Source organism: Lissotriton vulgaris, chromosome 3_1, assembly GCF_964263255.1.
Source record: "Lissotriton vulgaris chromosome 3_1, aLisVul1.2, whole genome shotgun sequence".
NCBI lineage: Eukaryota > Metazoa > Chordata > Amphibia > Caudata > Salamandridae > Lissotriton > Lissotriton vulgaris.
Window position 1 is genome coordinate 134,562,597 of NC_141689.1, and position 6,417 is coordinate 134,569,013.

General features: G+C 49.7%; 2 pseudogenes; both read left to right on the top strand.

Annotated features, from left to right (window-relative positions):
• Positions 1–214: 214 nt before the first annotated feature.
• Positions 215–1,141, top strand: LOC147726089 (18S ribosomal RNA; annotated as a pseudogene; the record flags this gene model as incomplete).
• A 1,087-nt stretch (positions 1,142–2,228) lies between these two features.
• Positions 2,229–2,381, top strand: LOC147726090 (5.8S ribosomal RNA; annotated as a pseudogene).
• Positions 2,382–6,417: the final 4,036 nt, after the last annotated feature.

Genomic DNA, 6,417 nt, shown 5'->3' on the forward strand with positions numbered 1-6,417 from the left:
CAAACCTAGGTACTTTCAGTCTCATGTGACCACTGACCACAATTACCACTTTGCGCTTTTTGGAGCAATTTTCTACTAATTATTTCTAAAAATCGTATCTCCCTTTCCCCTTATTGGACATTAGTCAATGTGTTCCTATTTTGTACATTACATTTCTTTCTATTTTTTAGAAATTGGAGTTAGATTTTCATCCCCTTGTGTTTTTGTTTTTTAACTGTTTGATACTCCTAATGGCAAATTGTCTGTGAGGGTTCAAGGAGCTAGAGTTGCTAGCTGATTTGTGACGCCCTGTTAATTTGAACAGCTATGTCTTGAGTAATTTTCTCAATTTGCAGAGAGCCCTATCAACTTTTAATTGTACTTTCTGTGCCTACCATGGTGACCAAGGGTAACGGGGAATCAGGGTTCGATTCTGGAGAGGGAGCCTGAGAAACAGCTACCACATCCAAAGAAGGCAGCAGGCGGCCAAATTACCCACTCCTGACTCGGGGAGGTAGTGACGAAAAATAACAATACAGGACTCTTTCGAGGCCCTGTAATTGGAATGAGTACACTTTCAATCCTTTAACGAGGATCCATTGGAGGGCAAGTCTGGAGCCAGCAGCTGTGGTAATTCCTGCTCCAATGGCATATATTAAAGTTGCTGCAGTTAAAAAGCTTGTAGTTGGATCTTGGGATCCAGCTGACTGTCTGCCACGAGGCGAGCTACTGCCTGTCCCAGCACCTGCCTCTCGAGCCCCCCTTGATGCACTTGACAGAGTGTCCTGGGGGTCCGATGCATTTACATTGAAAATATTTGAGTGTTTAAAGCAGGCCAGTCGCCTAAATACAGCTAGGAATAATGGAATAGGACTCCGGTTCTATTTTGTTGGTTTTCAGAACTGGGGCCATGGTTAAGAGGAATGGCCGGGGGCATTCATATTTTGCCGCTAGAGGTGAAATGCTTAGACCGGAGCAAGACGAACCAAAGCAAAAGCATTTGCCAAGAAAGTTTTCCTTGAGCAAAGATGAAAGTAGGAGGTTCAAAGACGATCAGATACCGTCGTAGTTTCAACCATAAACAATGCCGACTAGAGATCCGGCGGCGTTATTCCCATGACCCGCCAAGCAGCTTCTGGGAAACCAAAGTCTTTGGGTTCCGGGGGTGTATTGTTGCCCAGCTGAAACTTTAAGGATTTGACGGAAGGGCACCACTAGGAGGGGAGCTTGTGGCTTAATTTGACTCAACATAGGAAACCTCACCCAGCCCGGACACAGAAAGGATTGACAAATTGAACCTGCTGAAGGATCATTAACTGCGTAGCAGGTCGGGTGACCGATGGCACCAACCCAAAGCCCTTGGCTGCCTCCTTCAAGCACACACTGTAGGCACATGGCCTGGCCCTGCCCTAGTCTGCCCCGGACAGCTGATCGGAATGCGGCTGCATGGGGCCTTTGGGTAAGGACTGGGCCTTCGGGTGACCTCTTCCACTGGGGAGGACCTGACCGATGCTTGAGGGAGCGGGGACAGTGGGCAGTCCCATTCCCTGTCCCTCTCGGGGATGGGCATTTCAGTAGGCCCTCCTGAGACAGAAACTAAGATCACCCGGCACGACCCCTGCAGTGGGGGGAAACTGAATGGGAGTGTATCCTCGGGATGGTACCATCCCCCCTCAAAAAGCCCTGCTGCCGGCTGGGCCCTCCATTGCCCAAGTTCCTGCCCTACTGGGATCAGGGCGACCAAGGAAGGGCCCTTCTCACGTGACAGGGCGGCCTGAAAGAGAAGGGGCCAAGGGGCTGCGAGGGGACCCAAGCTCCTCCCATGAGGCGTGCGGGATGGGGAGCCACCTGGTTCTTCCATTCCATAGCCCCCAGGCCAGGGGGGGGGTGGGCTGAAAATCAACAACCCTCTCACATGGCTCTTGTTTTGCCCGGCGACGGAAGGCTGATGTGCAGGTGGTGTGACCGTCCCTCATTGCCAGGTACCCTTTTCAACCCAGTCCGAGGCAGCCGGGCCGAGGGGTTTGAAGACTTGCGCGGTCCCTCATGGTTAAACCGGGAGGGATCAGCAGCTATGGGGCTGCCTGCTCCTGTGGCACCTGGTGCCCCCTTCCATGCCCAACGGTGCCGTCTGACTCTCAGAAAGGAAGCCTTAAGCGGGGCGCCCGCACTAGCTTGCTGCGCGGGTGTTGGATGGACCGCATTGCCATCCTCCCGCCTCTCCTGAACATTTTCAAAAAGTTGCCTGTGACTCTTGGCGGTGGATCGTTTGGCTTGTGTGTTTATGAAGAATACAGCTAGCTGCAGAATTAGTGTGAATTGCAGGACACATTGATCATTGACACTTTGAACGCACCTAGTTGCTCCGGGTTTCTCCCAGGTCTACGCCTGTCTGAGGGTCACTCAATTGTCAATCACCCTGGAGCTTTCCCAGGATGCGCCTGGGGCAGTCGCAGGGTTAGCTGCACTGCCCTTTAACTATCACTGGGACAGGTTGTATAGAGAAGCTGCGGAATTTTTATTTCAGTCAAATATGAGCTCTATGGAAATGGCGCAAATAGTAAACGGAACTACCCATATTAACGGGCACACGTTAGACCTAATTTGGTCCTTCAAACAGCTGGCACAGATAACTGATATCAGTCCTTGTGCCTGGTCGGACCATTCGCTGATGAGATACTGGGTCCCCATGGATAGCCCACTCTTGCAGCCACCACCTCTGTGGAGGAAACTTAGGCTATTGAAGAACGTTGAGGCAGATTCCTTAATCGCCTTACTCCACTTTATCCCAGTCCCTGTGCTAAGTGAGGATAACCTGGATCACAAATGCGCAGCCCTGTTCTCCTGATTGTCAGGCCTTTTAATTCCTTGGTGCCTGAACGGAAAGAAAGGGTTAGAGATTAAGCATGAGCGAATTTTGCGGATCTCGCGTTCGCGAATTTTGCGGATTTGCGGATTCGCAATCCGCAAAATCCGCGAATTCCCGCGAATTTGCGGATTTTTTTTTTTTGTGTTCGCCCGTGTTTCTGCCAGTTCGCGAGGGTTTTGTACACTTTCGCAAATTGCGAACTTACCTGTCGGGTCGCAAGTTTCGCGAACTTGTTGTTTCTACGTGTCCAGCCTGTTTGGGACACTCTTCTTCATCACTGCCACTCTCTGTCACCACTGCCACTCTCTGACTACTCATGCCACCCTCTGGCCCACCCATGCCACCCTCTGTTTCATCACCACACCCTCTGGTTGTCCAGTGTACATTATTTTCGGCAAAGCAAAGCACACCTTCCCTGCCTCAAGTGACCTGAATTAATTTGGGGCTGATTAATGTGTCACAGAATATTTTTTTAGCTGGCACCTGCTTCCTTAGTGCGCCCTGATTAGTGATCTTTTGCACTTGCTAAGTGCTTTCATTGTTGCAAAATTAGTTATAACACCTGCCCTGCCCCAACTGACAATAATGAATTAGGGGCTGATTAATGGATTTTAACTTCCAGCCTGGCTCCTGCTTGTCTCCCTTAGCTGTAATTCAGGACCTTTGTGGCATATGTGTAACTATTCTGAGGTTCAGAGCAGGGTCACATAATAGTTTCAACTGGCAACTGAACTCTGGAGGGGCCCCTCAGGAAGCACTACAGGAAATGGCTACTAATGATGAGCCTGAACTTTTGAACCTGGTAAGTAGTTACTTTCAGTTTTGCTAAGATCCTATTTCTGCAATTTTGCACTTATTCGCGGGGCGCGAACTCACGCGAACTCACGCGAACAGTGCGAGCAGTGCGAGCAAAATCCGCTGCTCGCGGATTTGCGGATTTTGCGGGAGATTCGCAAATCTCGCGGATTGCGGATTTCCCGAAAATCCGCAAAATCCGCGAGCGGAACGGATTTTCCGCCCATGCCTATTAGAGATAAAGGGAAAGGAGCCCTTTGGTACGATGAGTCCTTAAGGGAAAAAAAGCAAATCCTTTGCCAAGCCGAGAGGAGGTAGAGACTTAGGTACGATCCATTAGATCTAATAACCTATAAAACTCTCCTTGGCACATATAAATCAGCTATCCTAGGTCGGAATGATTCTGAAAAGGGGGGTGGTGATGAATAGAGTGTCTGAATTAAGCAGACCACTCTTACCCAGTCCAAAGATCAGGGCTTGATCCATCACCGTTTTTTGGCTCACTGCACCATCCCAGCTCAGAACTTGGCTATATGCAAATTAGTCTGACCCTGGCCCAGTGCATCATGGGAACAGGGCAGACCAAACTACCAAGCCAATTCTTATACTGGGAAGGAAACAAGCTACCGGGGACCGGTTTCTGGCATTTCAGCCGTCTTCGGCCGGGCTTGCTTGAATCCTGATGGTGCAATGAGCTAGGGACTCACATCTGAGTATACCCTTCCACGCTTATGGTGGACAAAAATGATTCTGAAAAGGGGGTGGTGATGAATAGAGTGTCTGAATTAAGCAGACCACTCTTACCCAGTCCAAAGATCAGGGCTTGATCCATCACCGTTTTTTAGCTCACTGCACCATCCCAGCTCAGAACTTGTCTATATGCAAATTAGTCTGACCCTGGCCCAGTGCATCATGGGAACAGGGCAGACCAAACTACCAAGCCAATTCTTATACTGGGAAGGAAACAAGCTACCGGGGACCGGTTTCTGGCATTTCAGCCGTCTTCGGCCCGGCTTGCTTGAATCCTGATGGTGCAATGAGCTAGGGACTCACATCTGAGTATACCCTTCCACGCTTATGGTGGACAAAAATGATTCTGAAAAGGGGGTGGTGATGAATAGAGTGTCTGAATTAAGCAGACCACTCTTACCCAGTCCAAAGATCAGGGCTTGATCCATCACCGTTTTTTAGCTCACTGCACCATCCCAGCTCAGAACTTGACTATATGCAAATTAGTCTGACCCTGGCCCAGTGCATCATGGGAACAGGGCAGACCAAACTACCAAGCCAATTCTTATACTGGGAAGGAAACAAGCTACCGGGGACCGGTTTCTGGCATTTCAGCCATCTTCGGCCCGGCTTGCTTGAATCCTGATGGTGCAATGAGCTAGGGACTCACATCTGAGTATACCCTTCCACGCTTATGGTGGACAAAAATGATTCTGAAAAGGGGGTGGTGATGAATAGAGTGTCTGAATTAAGCAGACCACTCTTACCCAGTCCAAAGATCAGGGCTTGATCCATCACCGTTTTTTAGCTCACTGCACCATCCCAGCTCAGAACTTGGCTATATGCAAATTAGTCTGACCCAGGCCCAGTGCATCATGCTTAATTCAGACACTCTGTTCATCACCACCCCCTTTTCTGAATCGCTTTTGGCCACTATATGTGTGGCAGGGTATACTCAGACATGAGTCCCTTTCTCACTGCACCATCAGGATTCAAGCAAGCCGGGCCGAAGAAGGCTGAAATGCCAGAAACCGGTCCCCGGTAGCTTGTCTCCTTTCTGGTGAAGAATTGGCTTGGTAGTTTAGTCTGCCCTGTTCCCATGATGCACTGGGCCTGGGACAGACTGATTTGCATATAGCCAGGTTCTGAGCTGGGATGGTGCAGTGAGATAAATAACGGTGATGGATCAAGCCCTGATCTTTGGACTGGGTAAGAGTGGTCTGCTTAATTCAGACACTTTGTTCATCACCACCCCCTTTTCTGAATCATCCTAGGTAGGATTTTATGAAGCTAGGACTAGCTTGGCGGGAAGCAAACAAAAGGAGATCTTCGCAATACTGAAGGAACTGAGCCAAAAAGAGGACAAAAACACCATGGGAGACTTGCCGACCTGTGATAACTTCCAGGTGTTTTTCCTTCAAAAGGTTCGGGATATTGTCTCAGAAATCACCACAAATCCCGTAGACCCCAGTCTCATGGACCAGCACGGCCCCCCCCATGCCCGAGAAGCCAGCTGGCTAGCTTCCCAAAATTTGACCAGGCCACTTTAACCACAGTAGCCAAACAGACTAAGTCAGGCTCAAGAATGGACCGCTGCCCGCAGAGCCTCTTTCAAATGGTCCTGCCGGGAGTGGAAAAGCAGGCCCTGGAACTACTTAACGAGTCTTTAGATCTAGGCTATTTACCAGCAATGTTGAAGGAAGCAAGGGTCACTCCCCTTTTGAAAAAGCCTTGGGCAGATGCGTCAGCCTTCTCACAGCTCCCTTTTCCTGCTAAAATACTGGAAAACCATGTCCTGAAATCCCTTGCAAAATATCTAGATGACCATCTTCTGCTCCACTCAAGACAAGCAGTTTTCAGGACACATCATAGCACTGAGCTGGTGATGGTGTCGGTGCTGGACGAGCTTGGAGTCCGAGCCGATAATAAACATCCGAGGGCTCTGATTCTATTAGACCTGTCAGCAGCATTCGACACGGTCAGCTACGACATCCTGCTGTGCCGTCTGTCGAATCTGGGCATAAAGGGGAATGCACTTCACTGGC